The sequence below is a fragment of the Pan paniscus genome, chromosome 21, assembly GCF_029289425.2.
Source record: "Pan paniscus chromosome 21, NHGRI_mPanPan1-v2.0_pri, whole genome shotgun sequence".
Classification (NCBI taxonomy): Eukaryota; Metazoa; Chordata; class Mammalia; order Primates; family Hominidae; genus Pan; species Pan paniscus.
In genome coordinates this window covers 10,669,313-10,684,113 of record NC_073270.2, presented here as the reverse complement: position 1 = coordinate 10,684,113, position 14,801 = coordinate 10,669,313, and the positions used below count along the sequence as shown (strand labels likewise).

Below are 14,801 nucleotides of genomic sequence, written 5' to 3'. Positions count from 1 at the left end.
CTACATGTGGTTTTTTTTTCTTTTTTTACTTCTTCTCTTGTTTTTTGCATGTGACCCTGCCTTTCACTTCACAGAGAATACGATCCATCTATGTCTGATGTCTTCCCTTCCTCCTGCAATGAGGTTCCTATATTAATACTATCAAACCTCCTGCAAAAGTTTGAGGCTTGGATCTCATACATTCCCACCTGATATAGGACTTGGCTTCTCCAACTGAACCCTACATTTTACTTGTATATTCAAAACATTTCTTTCTCGGCTTCTTGTCCTCAATCCACAAATACTATTTACAAAGAAGATTTTTCTCTGCTTTTATCTTCAGGTTTCTGTCTCCCAGTATAATCATATCCAGCCCCATGGCTCTTACTGGGGCCTCTAAAATGTTTATCACCAAATCTGTGTCTGCAGTTCCAACCTCTTCCCTGAGCATCAAAGCTGTATTTCCAACTTTCGCTGGATGCTTCTATCTGGGTAATATCTTAAGCTGAATTTATTCAAATATATATTCAAAATGGAATTCATTTGACATCTTCCTCTTATCTTTGAAGCTACTGTCATTCCCAATCCTATATCTCAGCAGTGGCAATCTTGTATCTTAGCAGTGGAAGCTGAACAAGTTCCCTCATAATATTGTAGAAGTACAAACAGAGCATCAAGAATAGTCCTTTTAATTAAAGTTTAAGCCAGTAAAAACCTATTTTATCTATTCTGAGATTCCCATTATTTGGTTATATCATTGTAGATTATTCAGAGGACACTGGCATCTGCTACTTAATTTTATTTTTTTTAACATTTCATGAGACTTAAATTACAGTCTCATGGTAGAATTGTAGTTAATTGATGTACCTTATTTCTTGCCAAGATTCTGTTTTAAACAATTTGATTAATGTATTGAATGGCATGAATACAAAAATTGGGTTAGTTAAAATAATTTTTACAGATGGAAGATTTTTAGCGTGGTTAAATCTATTAAATGGGGAGGTAAGAGCTGTTTTGGCCTTCAGAATCTTTGAGAACATCATGTTAAATGAGACAACCACTGTTTCTAACTCTCCTTTCTTAACTTACTGAGAGTTACAACATTGTATTGCAAATTATAAATGGGATCATAGAATTAAACAATTTAGACTTAAAGTATCACATACTTTTAGCCTGTGTAATAAATATCACTAGACATTATTTGAACACGATGTTCTGTAACATATCTTCATAGGAGAAACAAAACAGACACCTTTCCTGAGGGTGAAGATAACCTTCTTGAGATTTATTTAAGCAAAAATAGAATCGAAGATGTTGAGATAGAGAAGTTCTTAGAGTTCCCTGCCTCCTTGGTTAGAATTGATGAAACAGAAATTCAGAATATCACACGGTGCTTAGAGGCAGAAATGGAAAAAAAGAATCTGGTGCTCAAATTCATACTTCAGGTAGGAGGCAAGCAGCTATCTGGACCTTAAATGATTCTCTTGATTGATTGATAAATAGATAGATATGCAGCAATACTTTAGTTGGATACATTATTTGGTGCCTCTCATGTCAGTACTCTGATGTTTTCCATTTTCACAGTTTGGAAATAAGAAAAAGTAGACAAACTTGGCTGGGTGCGGTGGCTCACTCCTGTAATCCCAGCACTTTGGGAGGCTGAGGTGGGTGCATCACCTGAGGTCGGGAGTTCAAGACCAGCCTGACCAAGATGGAGAAACCCCATCTCTACTAAAAATACAAAATTAGCCGATTGTGGTGGCACATGGCATATGCCTGTAATCCTAGCTACTTGGGAGGCTGAAGCAGGAAAATCGCTTGAACCTAGTAGATGAAGGTTGCGGTGAGCCGACATCATGCCATTACACTCCAGCCTGGGCAACAAGAGCGAAACTCCGTCTAAAAAAAAAAAAAAAAAAAAAAAAAGAGAAAAAAGAAAATAAAAAGCAGATAACCATGCCTACTCTCTCTTTAGCTTTGAAAGTGTTTGACGATGTTGGTGGGTGGGGCCTCCTCTGGGACCCTATAGTCATCACAGCAGTTAACACATTATAATTCAATTTCTGATTCTTTGTCAGACTTCCTACTAGACTGAAAGTTCCTTTTAAGAGCAGGAGCTGTTTTCTTTTCTATTACTGTATCTACAATGCCTGATGCAAAGTAAGTTCCCAGGAAAGATGAGTTTAATGAATGAAAGGGAGAATGGAGTCAGAAGTCAGAGCACCCAGGGACCCCTCTCCTGTCATCCGGTTTTAACCCTGTGTAGGAGGTAAGGAATGATACTCCCAGATAAACACTGCCTGCCACCCACATGTCACGGATTCCAAGGTACACATATTTTTATATTTTAATATCCCTGACATCAAAATCTACCTTACAATCAGTAGCATGTCATAGTAAGATACTGGCATGACTCACAGTTGATGGCTTATTGGATCCAGTGAAGAGTATTATTTTTGTAGGTAATAAGCTCTTACATAAATGAGGACAGGTAAGAATCGTTGGATGGGCTGGGTTGGAGTATAGTGGTGGGAGGGGTGTTGCAGTAATAAACAGGATGGCCCAGGTGGGCATCATTATTAAGGACATGCGATTCAAGAAAGACTAGAAAGAGCTGAGGGAGGTGACATGTAGATATCTGGGGGAAGAATGTTCCAGGAAGATGGAATAGATGACAGCGCAAAACACAAGTGCACCTGGCACCCAAGGAACATATCAGGAAGCCACTGTGGCTGGAACAAGGGGAGGTAATAGAGACAATGTCAGCGAGAGAAAGGGAGGTGGGGAGTAGATCATATAAGGCTTTGAAGGTTATTGCAAAGACAGATTTTACTCTGAGGGACATGTAGGGGCAAAGCAGAGTTCTGAGCAGAAAGTTGAAATGACTTGATTCACTTAAAAATTATTCGGACTGCTGCGCTGAGCACAAACTATATAGGGGAAAGGGGAGAAACTAAGAGACCTGTTCCAAGACATTTATATTGATGCAGGAGAGAGTGGGTGGTGGCTCAGGACAGATGTTAACAGTGGAGGAAGTGAGAAGTAGTTGGAATCTGGATATTTTATGAAGATAGAGCCAACAGGATTCCCTGAGGCATGGGATATTGGTACGGGAGAGGGGAAAGGGTCAAGGATAGTGCCAAGGTTCTTGGCTCGAGAACTAAAAGGAAGAAGTTGCCATCCCCTCAGTGGAGACAGCTGTGGGTGAAGTTAGCTCAGGAGGGAAGATCAGGAATTCAGGTTTAGGCATGTTGAGTTTGAGTTGTCTGTTAGACAGGCGAGTGCTCCAAGTGATGTCTAGAAGGCTGCTGGATATTAGAGTCTCAGTGTGGGAAAAGATGTCTGGTCTTAATACTAGTTAACCACAGCATCCCAGTTTACACAAATATGGTGTATGATATCTTCTTATCTTATTCGCCTCTCCAGGCTCCAGACCAGGCAAACACAACATCCTTTTAACTTTCCTTTCTCACAGTGGCCTTCTATGGGTGAGCTGTCACATTGAGACCTGACCCACATAAGCTTTCCTAAAATTTCTCCATTTCTTTATACCTTATTTTAGACAAATGGTCCATTCTATCAGCAGTAAATTCATGAACAATTATGCATACCTTTCTCTCAGGCCTACCCAATTCTGTTCCTAAAATCTACAATTGAGACAGTGATGGAACCCATTAGCTGTATAGTCAATTAAGATTTAATACTCTAAAAAGAAGAGGCTTCATTTGTCAAATGCTATACAGTTGTATTGATAAATATCAGTGACAGCTGCCAATATAAAAGAAACCATATATTATCCATTTGAATATTTTTCTCTATTCCTGAGGATGCTGTATTAGGCACTGTTTATTTCATGAAATAAAGAGACATTCAATCTGAGACCTCTGTCAGTAAAGGAAAAATAATCATCATAATACCTAGATAAGTAAAGGCACTAGCACATTAGAGTTTTGATGATATATGAGAGGATAAAATAATAACTTATGTATAATTATAAATTTTGAAGTTTATGACATGAATATAGAACACACTAAAAGCAAGTTAAATCTCTGTCTACTTAACATTCAAATGGTTATACCATGTGAAAAGATTTACTCATAGCAAACTACTATTCAATGTTTGAATGGTTTAGAGTAGCAGCTTCCAAGGGGGGTGTGTACTATATGAGAAAATGGGTATGGGAGGAAAATAACTAAGATGTATTGTTTTATGTATTTATATATATATTTCTATGAGTATAGAAATCTTACATTTAAAATCTTGATTAGTCATAATACATGTATAAATTTTTAAATAAAAATAGATATATGGATGGTATATGCCTAGTCTTATTGGGATGATGATGTGTATGGTATAAACATCTCAGCATCTTCCAAGACATGGATAACATTTTGCTTTTGATTAAGAAGATATGATTTTAGATTCAAACTAGAAATGGAGTTAGTAAAAGAATGAATAAACTTTGCTTTGAAAATCAAAGCTCAAGAAGCAAAAGATGAGCCATTTTTTCCTTGGTAAATTTTGGCCTAACTTTCCAAATTGCACCCTATTATGTCATATTTATTTCTGATTTTAGCTATCATTTTCTTCCTCTGATTTAGTCTTTCACAGAAATAAACCAGAGGTGAAAAGGGTTCTAGAAGTGTTATTTATTGTGTATTTTTTATCTAATTTTGCCCCATGCTAATAAAAGCTCACTTAGAGCTACCTTCTTACCACAAATCTAGAAAAGTTATTTTTGGTCCTTGGACCCCTAGTCTCCAAAGCATGCAGAAAATGTGTCTGGTGATGTCAATAGCTTCATGGGAGATTTTTTAAAGAAATGTTGTTATTGAGAGTTGGGAGCCTAGCTTAAATATGGTAAAGCATGCATTTTACTATAGGATATGTGTATTAGAATTGATATGGGGTACAAATCATTATTATACATAATTTGTTCAAGATTTATGCTTTTTGTGCTTTGATCTATTAGTAAAAAGCATATGATTGTAACAATTATCTTGGTTAAGTTGCATTAATATATTTGCCCTTTGCTGCTAATTGGAAACAAGGGCCTTTAGTAGAAAATCTTCTACTAACAATGCTATTAAGTGTTTTAAGTTGAGTTGTAATAATAGTTCTAAGGGGCTATAATTAATTTTGCCTATAGTATTAAATATAGTATAAACATAATTAGAAGGAATTATGTAAAGATGGCTACTGAGCTCTCTATCTCCCTTCCTCCCCAACGAATGCCAAGTTCTTAGAAACTTACAGAAAAGTTATAATCAGTTAATTTAATGTAGTATCAACCAAAATGCTAATATAATTTTATGAAGCATCAAATCTGGTGCTAGGATGTATCTGAAAAAAAACTGCTCAGAAAAAAAGCCAAGAAAAATGTGAAAAAAAGAACAATACTGAAAAAGTCTAGCCCAGATATCAGAATGTACTGTCATAATTTTAAAAGTGAACTATAAATTTAATTATATTTTAGATATATATATAATTATATATATATATTAGACAAATGTCCATTATATCAGCAGTAAATTCATGAAGAGCCATGCACAGCTTTCTCCCAGGCCTACCCAATTATGTTCCTAAAATTTAGAATTTAGATAGTAATGGAACCCACTTAGATACATAGTCAATAAATATTTAATACTCTAAAAAGAGGAGGTTTCCTTTGTCAAATGCTAAACAGTTATATTGATAAATATCAGTGATAGCTGCCAATGTAAAAGAAAGCCATGTCTTGTCCATTTGAATATTTTTCTCTATTCCTGAGGATGCTGTATTAGGCACTGTTCATTTCATGAAAAAAAGAGATGCTAAATCTGAGAGCTCCGTCAGTAAAGGAAAAATAATCATCATAATACCTAGAAAAGTAAAGGAACAAGAAAATAACTATCCCAAAGGCCAGAAGAAAGATTACGTGTAGGGAAGGGCAAGAGGTTATACATGGGAATGGATATTCTGAGGGTTTAGAGGGGCTCAAAATGTTCTCTACCTCAACTTACGTTGTGGTTTCCTGAGAGTTCACTTTATAATTATTTATTAAACTATGCATGTATACTGAACACCCTTTTCTGCGGGTGAAAAGGGTATAGAAAAAGAGTATGGTCTAGCCACAGGAATAGACCAACATATCACTGGAAAGAATTAGTAGTCCAGGAATCAACTCATGTTTATATGAAAACTTAGGATCGGTAGCATTTCCAATTAGTATGGAAAGGGTGAACTATCAAATGGGACAACTCCCTGCCTCATTCTATATACTACCATAAAAGTTAGGTTAAGGAGCTAAATGTAATCTAAAATCTCCCAAAGTATTGGCCTGTCGTGGTGACTCACACCTGTAATCCCAGTCTTTTGGGAGGCCAATGTAGGTGGATTGGTTGATGCCAGGAGTCTGAGACCAGTGTGGGTAACACGATGAGACCCAGTCTCTACAAACAATTAAAAAATTAGCCAGGCATGGTGATGTGCACCTGTAGTCCTAGCCACATGGGAGGCCGAGGTGAGAGAATCACTTGAGCCCAGGGGTTTGAGGCTACAATGAGTTGTAATCATGCAATTACACTCCAGCCTGAGCAACAGAGTGAGATCCTATCCTTAAAACAACAACAACATAAAAACATCTAAATGTAAAAATATTAAAATATAGCATTGGAGAACTTACTTTTCATCACGGAGAAGTTATACACACGAACATGGGAGATATTGTGAAGACTCAAGACCCAAATCAATGAATTAAAAATAACAATAAACACAAGTAGTGTTCTTTTGGTTAATATTTTAACTAATAGTTAAATAATTAAACACTAGAACACATTTGTGAAGGGAATTGTATTCTACTTATAAGAGTACAAGCCAGGCATTTCCTCATTCTCATGCCCATAGAGCTTCACATAAACCCACCCAAGTGCTTAGCCTATACCATCCCTTCTTGTCGTGATGCAGGAAATATCATTCTTGTCTAATCCCTAATTTGTGCCTCTGTTTGCACATCCTCACCTTGTTCATTCTCTCCTTTTTAATGGGATTTTTCCCATCCTCACACATGCATAAAAGAGCAGCAGCACCACTGTCCTCATCAATGACCCTGGCATAGCCCATGCTAGATTCCCCACTACTTTTGTTCTCCTTTCTAGCTAATATTTCAAAAAAATATATAATGATCTTCCTTATTTCTCTTTAGTTATTCTTTCTTTTACTCTAATTGGTCCTTGATTTCTACCGCCCTGCTATAGGTAGTTGTATATACAAGTCTGTTCTTATGCTTCTAATAGAGACATACTCATGACTGGGTAATTTATAAAGGAAAGAGATTTTATTGACTCACAGTTCCACATGGCTGGGGAGGCCTCATAATCATGGTGGAAGGTGAATGAGGAGCAAAGTCACATCTTACATGCTGGCATTGCCTGCCAGGGGAACTGCCCTGTATTAAACCATCAGATCTTGTGAGACTTATTCACTATCATAGAGCAGCACTGGAAAAACCTGCCCCCTTGATTCAATTACCTCCCACCGGGTTCTTCCCATAACATGTGGGGATTGTGGGAGTACAATTCAAGAGGAGATTTGGGTGGGAACACAGCCAAACCATATCACCAGTCTTACCGAAGGAACCAGGTATCTACCTCCATGCTGCCATCCAATGTACAGCTCTCCTTTCTCATCCTTTATATCTCAAGTGAAATGTTCTTGAACTCCTGAGCTCAAGCAATCCTCCCATCTCAGCCTAGCCTCCTGAGTGGCTGGAACTACAGGGATGAGACACAGTAGCTGGCTTCAAGTGAAATGTTAAATTCTCAGAGATGCCTTCTCATACCTAAAATTGCACTAATACCTTTCCATTTCTTTCAAACCTTTTTTTCTTCCTGGCACATCTCATATAATTAGCTCATAGTGAATATATCTTTATTTATCTATTTAATTGCTATGTAGCAAATTACCACCATGTTTATTGGCTTAAAAAGCATTTCTTATCCCATAGTTTCTATGGATCAGAAATTCAAGAGCAACTTAGCTGGGCGTCTCTGGCTCAAGTTCTCTCATGAGGTTGTAGTCAAGGATTGATCATGGCTACAGTCTCATCTGAAGATTTAACTGGGGCTTGGGGGTTGGTGGGAGGTCTGCTTTTAGGCTCATTCACATGGCTCTTGACAGGAGGTCTCAGTTCCTCACTTCATGGGCCTCTCCATAGGGCTGCTTGAGTGTCCTTACAAGATGGCTGCTGATTTCCCCATCACAAGTGATCCAAGAGAAAGTCACATGTGTTAGACCATTCCTAGAAATGATATACCACTTCTGACTTATTCTGTTTGTAACCAACAAGTCACTAAGTCCAGTTCACACCTAGGAGGAGGGAAATTAAGTTCTACTTAGTGAAAACAGGAGCATCATATAATTTGTGGATATAACTTAAAGCCACCATACTCCCCATTAGAATATAAGCTCCCACAGTGCAAGGAATGGGTTACTGCTTACACTTACATCATTAGTGCTTAGAACAGTAGGCACTTTGATAAACATCTGTTTAATGAGTCAGTGGATGAATGTCTCTTACTTTTGGGCAGCAAAGATATAGACTATGGAGTTATCTAGACCTGGTATGAAATTCTGACTCTACCTTTCACTAGTTCTGAACTTTGGACATATTAGTTTCTATGAGCCTCAGTTTCCTCATCTGTCACCTGTGCTATATTCCTGCTTCACAATAATGCTATAAGGAATAATGAAATTGCATATATAAAGCACTTCTTCAAGCATTCAGCACAAGATAAGCATTCAAATTCTAGTTTCTCTGAGTTTTTCCATCTTTTCACTTTCCCCAAAACTTTCAAGAGTCACTATTTCTTTACTACATGATATCAAAATTTTCTATTTAACTCTCTCATAATGAATTAATCATATGTTCAATTATTTACATGTCGAAGAAAAATCAATTTATCTTAGATTTAAAGAATTTTTTCATTAGTGCATAATTTCTATTAGATCTTCCCAAGAGAATTCTAATATGTACCTATGGAGGGGAAATTAACAAATGGGCCAATTGGAAGGAAGATTCCTTAGCATAGGAGGTACAACTGCAATTTAGATTCAATATTCTGTCTAAAAGAAAAGTATGTTACCCCATAAATAGATACATACTTGTTCAAGATTTATGCTTTCTGTGCTTTGATCTACTAGTAAAAAGCATATGATTGTAATAATTACCTTGGTTAAGGTGCATTAATACATTTGCCCTTTGCTGCTAATTGAAAATGAGGGCCTTTAGTAGAATATACCTACTGTGTACCCACAAAAATAAAAATAAAATAAAAAATAAAAGTGTGATAATATTTAGTACTTGAAGGAAAGTCACAAGACTCATCTGTAGTTGCACCATTTTTTCTTGTGGAAAATGACAGCAGACAGAATGAATTTGGGAAATTATTTTGTGGAGGGAAATGAGGCCATGGGACCCTGTGGGTGGAATGAACAGTACTGCTAAACAGCTTTTGTTGAATCAGAAACTGAGCAAAGAATTTACCAAGCTGCCCTGAAACTTGGTATCATTATGAGTGAGTCTACTGATGCAGCTCTTTTTTTCCCCTTAAAAAATTAGGTGTAATTTACATTCAGTGAAAGGCACAGATCTAAATTTTATAGCCCTATGACACATATATAAATATGTATAACCCACACCCCAACCAAGATAGAACATTTCTATCACTCTAAAATGATCCTTATGTCTCTTTCCAGTCATTTGCTACCACCCCCAATGTAACCACTGATCTGACTTTTGTCATCTTTAGTTAGTATAGCCTCTTCTAGAAAGTACATACTGCTGTGCTTATTAGTATATGCCTCTGAGATCCATTGTTGTATGTGAGTAGTTTTTTGTTTGTTTGTTTGTTTGTTTGTTTGACGGAGTCTTGCTCTGTCGCCCAGGCTGGAGTGCAGTGGCGCCATCTTGGCTCACTGCAAGCTCCGCCTCCTGGATTCACGCTATTCTCCTGCCTCAACCTCCCGAGTAGCTGGGACTACAGGTGCCCACCATCACACCTGGCTATTTTTGTTTCTTTTTTTTTTATTTTTTAGTAGAGACGGGGTTTCACCATGTTAGCCAGGATGGTCTCGATCTCCTGACCTCGTGATCTGCCCACCTTGGTCGTCCGTCAGCTCCTCTAGTGAGTAGTTCTTTTTTGCTTTGCTGAGTAGTATCCCAATGTATGACTATATCAGAGTTTGTTTATTCATTCATCTGATGAAGAACATGTGGATTATATCCAATTTTTAGCTATCATGAATAAAGCTTCCATGAATAATCCTGTACATTTTTTCTTTGGGATCAATACTGAAGAATATAATTGCTAAATAATAAAGCTGATGCTTAATTTTATAAGAAAAAGCCAAGCTTTAAAAAATTGGTTGTTCTATTTTTATACTCCCATCAGCAATGTATGAAAAGTCCAGCGGCTCCCCATCTCCAGGGATGGTAATGGCTGTGTTTTCACTGTTAGGCATTCTGGTAGGTGTGAGTGAGTATCCACAATTTGCTCTATCACAGTTTTGTGCATGTTCATGTTTTCTCCAATCATAGCTTTCATTCTTTACTTTCAGAAGAGAAGTGTTGGGACTGTATCTGTTCCTCCTTTCCCCCAAGCTCTTTCAGTAGGGAGTGTTCCCATGGAGTGAGGTGTCACACTGAATGAAGTGTTCAACTGCATCAGGTCTTCAGCACCCTGGGTAGTCCCAGATTGACACTTTCTTACCATGGCGATGTAAGAAAGCATTTACCATAGTAAGCGGGTCTGACCCCATATCCTGCTTTGCTTTGTGGATCTCCCATCTCCTCCTCATTCTGGCCCTTGCTCTGAAATATAACCTTTTGAAACATAACTTTCCCTCACTGTCCAGTGCTCTGTCCAGTATGAGAAAACAGCAATAGGGAACAGTTACTGCAGAGCATGAACTCAGGACTCAGACTGCCTGAGCACACATCCTAACTCTGCTGCTGACCAGTACTTTACCTTAGACTCACCTCAAGCCTTGTTTTCTTCACCTGCAAAATGGGACAACTACAGTAACAACCTTGTAGTGTTGTTGTGAGAATTAAATAATAAAATATACAAGGCACTTAGCCATAGGTATGCCAAGGCTCCAGCTCTGCCCTCTATTATGCGAACATCTACTCTGATGCCTACGGACTTGACTTTTTACCACTCTCTGCCCCCACTTGTCCTGTGCTTTTATCTTCTTTTCTTTCTCTTCTCTTTTTCATATACTTCCTAGCCACATCAAGTCAATGTGTAACTTGGCTTTGGGCTTTCCTTTTTCACTTATGAACTAGTTATAAGAAGGGTGACTTCCAGAAAAATAGAAGTGAAATTTACCAAACTCATGCACTGTCTAAGAATTGAACAATGAGAACACCTGGACACAGGAAGGGGAACATCACACACCGGGGCCTGTCGTGGGGTGGGGGGAAGGGGGAGGGATAGCATTAGGAGATATACCTAATATAAATGATGAGTTAATGGGTGCAGCACACCAACATGGCACATGTATACGTATGTAACAAACCTGCACATTGTGCACATGTACCCTAGAACTTAAAGTATAACGATAATTAAAAAAAAGAACTTAAAGAGAACTAATGCAAGCAAAAGCCACTTCTCTTTCTGTGATTATTCAAGTGGAGATGGTACACTTGAATGAGCTTTGTGACATGTTGTACTTCTTTAGGCAAAGCCAGCTTGTCTTCCAGAGAGATCCTCTTGGATGGCCTTCTACACCCTGTTGAATTCATCATAGCCCTGGTTTGATTTTGAAGAGTGAGAAGTTTGACTTCTCATCATGAGGATTTATCTCTCTTAGTTTGAGTTTCCTCAAAAGCAGATCTCCTGAAAACCTTCAAGGAGAGACAATGCCTCAGTTTCCCATGGAGGGGTGAGGAAGTTGGAATATTTTTCAACCAACATGTGCCCTTCATTGGTTGAGGGTCACTCCTGGAGTGTTAACTCCCTGACACATCCAGCCTTCCCTGAACATTCCACCTGACTATTGGGCCAAGAAGAATAGGGATGCCTTGAAATAGGAGGAAAGTCTCTGCTGGAGGACCCAGGGGATATGCATGGCACTGACAACATCTACTTCATTATTTCGCAAATGTAAATTCACATTAACCACATCCACCAAACACAGGGAGTAATGCATGAAAAGCAATCATGCTGATCTATTAATATTCTATGAGAAATACAACCACCAGAAATTCCAACTATGTGTGCTTTGACAGTGGCAGCTTCTTTATGGTCATAACCAAATGGGAAGCCAGATTATCTTCACAAGGAGACTGGGGCGTTTAGAGCCGGTGACATGAGCTTCCTGGCTGGTGTCATTGACCTCTGTAGACCAATGGCATACATCCCCTAGCGGGGATATTCCTTCACAGGGATGGGCTAGAGACTCCTGCAAAACCCTCTTTCTTGGATTTGACTCTGTTTTTTCTTTTTATAGACACCTTGCTGATCATCCTTCCCCCAGTAGTGCACTTTCTTATCTGTAAGAATTATATTTATAATCATCCAATTATACCTCCCCCAGCTCATCTTATTTTAGTTCTGAGGGTCACCACTAATCTCTTGGTCATAGCTCCAGGTGGCTGCTCTCATCCATTACCTTTGGATTCTTTATCATTTCTTCACTAGAGGTTAAATTTAACCTTAGTTTTCGGAAATTTGTTGCTGTTAACTCCCATAGCTGCCTGCAGACATTTTCTTGATAAAATAAGAAAGTGAGTAATAATTTATTTTTGTTTTTTATTGTTTTGAGATAGGGTCTCACTATGTCACCCAGGCTGGAATGCAGTGGTGCGATCTCTGTTCACTGTAACTTCGGCCTCTCGGGTTCAAGTAATCCTCCCACCTCAGCCTCCTGAGTAGCTGGGACCATGGGCATGTACCAGCACACCTGGCTAATTTTTGTATTTTTTGTAGAGATAGAGTTTTGCCATGTTGGGCAGGCTGGTCTCAAACTCCTGCTCAAGTGATCCGCCCTCCCCCGGACTCGCAAAGTGTTGATATTACAGGCATGAGCCACTGTTCCTGGATGGCAATAGTTTATTTTAAAAATATTTGAATTCATTAGGCCAAGTGTGGTGGCTCATGCCTGTAATCCCATCACTTTGAGAGGCTGATACAGGAGGATTACTTGAGGCCAGGAGTTCAAGACCAGCCTGGACAATAGAGTGAAACGCCCATTTCTACAAAAAAAAAAAAAATTAAAAAATTGACTGAATGTGGTGGCACACACCTGTAGTCCCAGCTCCTTGGGAGGCTGGGTGGGAGGGTCCCTTGAGCCCAGGAGTTTGAGGCTGCAGTGAGCAGTGATTACACCAGTGCATTCTAGCCTGGGTGACAGAGCAAGACCCTATCTCAGAAAAAAAAAAAATTAAAAAATTATAGATCTGCTCTTTCTTGACACTCTGCTATAGTAGAAAGAAAACTGGAGTATGTTAGGTTGAATGACATGAAGTTGGCAAGATTCAACCATTTTTGACATATAATAGGTCAATTTCATATAGTTCAGCCTACATAAAGACAATAATGTTCTCTATCAAAAAGTGAGTCAAAATATCTCTGTTAGGGCTATGTGGCTTTTAAGCAGATCCTCCCACCTCTTTGGGTCTTAGTTACTTGTCTGTAAAATGGGTTTGACTAGATAAATTATAGGAGCTTTCCCACAAGTTTTATGAAGATTGGTAATTGCTATGGCTGCTGTAAGAAGTCTTGTTTCAAGGATGTTTTTTCTTGTTGTGACATCTTGCTTTCTTATATTCATATTCTCTTATGTTTATACCCAGGAGTCTCCTCTGTCCTTTTCTAATCTTTCTTGCTGGACAGTTTTTTCCTTAAGACAGCTCTATCTGAGTTGTTTGTCCCTATGGCAGCCATGAACAATAGAGTAACTATCTTTGCTGTTTATCTATCCTTGACAACTTGATGTCCAACTTGGCACTGAGGATAACTTCTTGAGGGCTCATATTTCCTTTAGGGCCTCAACTCCAACAATTCTTCAACCCCACTGTGACCTGAAGTCCATGCATCCTACCCCCTTTCTGTTGTCTCTCACTCTCTTCATGTCCCAATTTTCTACTGTTTCAGCTCACATTTTACTCTGCATTACTCTAATTACTGTCTTGCATTTTCTAGGCACACATTGCTCCTTTCCCCTTCCTTTGTAATCACTTGGCAAAAGTCTAGCCCAGATTACATTCAACTCTTCATGCCCATCTTGCCTACACTCACCCAGCTAAACACAGATGGAGTGAAACACACCATTGTGCTGGCTCGTTTCACTTTACAGCCATGACTACAAACCACGCATGAGTCCTTAGAGCTGCCGAGTAGTCATATTATGTTTCTGGAGCCCCTTTACTCTCCTGTTCTTTTAGGTAACCATTTTATACCTTATCTTCTCCCTCATTTTCACCTTCAGCTGATTTTCTTGTTTCTTGTTTCTTTAAGAAAATAGAAGCCATCAGAATGAGACATCCCCATGTCCCCATCATCGCACTGTCAACCGCACATCTGCACTCATCTGCGCTCATGTTCTCTGCCTTCATTTCTTTTTCTTAGAATGAACTGCCTGTGCTTCCTGCAGAGTCCAAGCCCTCCTCTTAGGAAGTCAACCGTCCTCTTTTGCCTGCCCAAGGACATCACTCTGGCAACTCTTCCCCCTCTCCTGCGTTATCTGTTGGCCTTTCTGTGTCATACACATAAGCTCTATTTTTTCCCCATCTAAAAAAGAAACTCTTTTGACTCTAGGCCTCTCCAGCTACCACCCTG

General features: G+C 38.7%; 1 protein-coding gene across 6 annotated transcripts in view; it reads left to right on the top strand.

Annotated features, from left to right (window-relative positions):
* Positions 1–14,801, top strand: part of PAK5 (p21 (RAC1) activated kinase 5) — a 302,023-nt gene that overhangs the window by 54,255 nt on the left and 232,967 nt on the right. For 2 of the 6 annotated variants that reach the window (XM_055105070.2, XM_055105069.2), the window contains one exon: positions 10,054–10,142. The exons of the other annotated variants lie outside the window; for them this stretch is intronic. The gene's annotated coding sequence lies outside the window, so the exon portion shown is untranslated. The remainder of the gene's footprint in view (positions 1–10,053; positions 10,143–14,801) is intronic. 6 annotated transcript variants of the gene reach the window in all.